Genomic DNA, 1007 nt, shown 5'->3' with positions numbered 1-1007 from the left:
CAAGTTGTCAGACAGCCACTGGTTAACTTTTTGTGACACATTTTATAAGAGAGGTGAGCTTTAGGGTGGTGGAGTGATCAATATTAGCTATTATTTAGATATTATGTGCATCACCGCTTGGTTTCATCATGACAATTTAAAAAAAAAATCTTTAAGAAATAGAAACATTTGCTTTACCTACAAATTTGTAATATCTGGTGGATGATGAATGTAACTGTTATCTCGACAGGGATACTTCGAAAACAGGCCTCTTGCCAATGTTATAGTCATAAAACACATTTGGTAAAGGCACAGTATTTCCATTACTGAAATCAAGACGGAGATAATTATTTGAGTTAATTTTTATTAAAACTAAAGGCAAAGACAATTTGTCACACACAGTTCTAAACATTTGAAGGTCTTACTTCAAGGTGCATTGCTGTGAAATATATACTTTTCCAAGCTTTTATGAGAAGCGTTTTATGTCAAAATTGTTTTCATTCCAATGCTCTTTTGCATTCACAGTAAAAAAAAACCGTTAAAAACTTCACGTCTGCGGAAGTGAAGTCGATGTCTCTGACTTCAGCATATTCCACCTCATGCAGAGATGATGGGACGGGCCTGTAGGCCTTCTTCTGAGTGACTGTCGTAGCGTAGTCACGATAGGTGTTATCACCCAGTATRAAATGCACCCACATCTCTAGGGCCCTGGTGTATACTATCTATGCCATATATACTGCATATACAGGAGATACCTYACGGCCTGGCGCTGCCTATTGGAGCGGAGGTTTCAGTGCGGCCGCCATCCGCCATCTTGGATGGGTWCCTCTTGCGCTCCCAGCGCATTTATTTATACTGAGAAAGCTGTTCATCCAACTAAAATAATCTCAACTCCATGATTTTTCACATGATTTGGTTTGTTACAAACAGTAGAGATGTAATTATTTTATTGGACACGGTCACACAATAAAAATAAGAGCTTTCATGCTGAAATACTTTTATTATTATTATATTATTATTATTGTTAT

Source organism: Austrofundulus limnaeus, unplaced genomic scaffold (assembly GCF_001266775.1).
Source record: "Austrofundulus limnaeus strain Quisiro unplaced genomic scaffold, Austrofundulus_limnaeus-1.0 Scaffold168, whole genome shotgun sequence".
In the NCBI taxonomy this organism is placed as follows: Eukaryota; Metazoa; Chordata; class Actinopteri; order Cyprinodontiformes; family Rivulidae; genus Austrofundulus; species Austrofundulus limnaeus.
Note: the sequence above shows the minus strand (reverse complement) of the source record.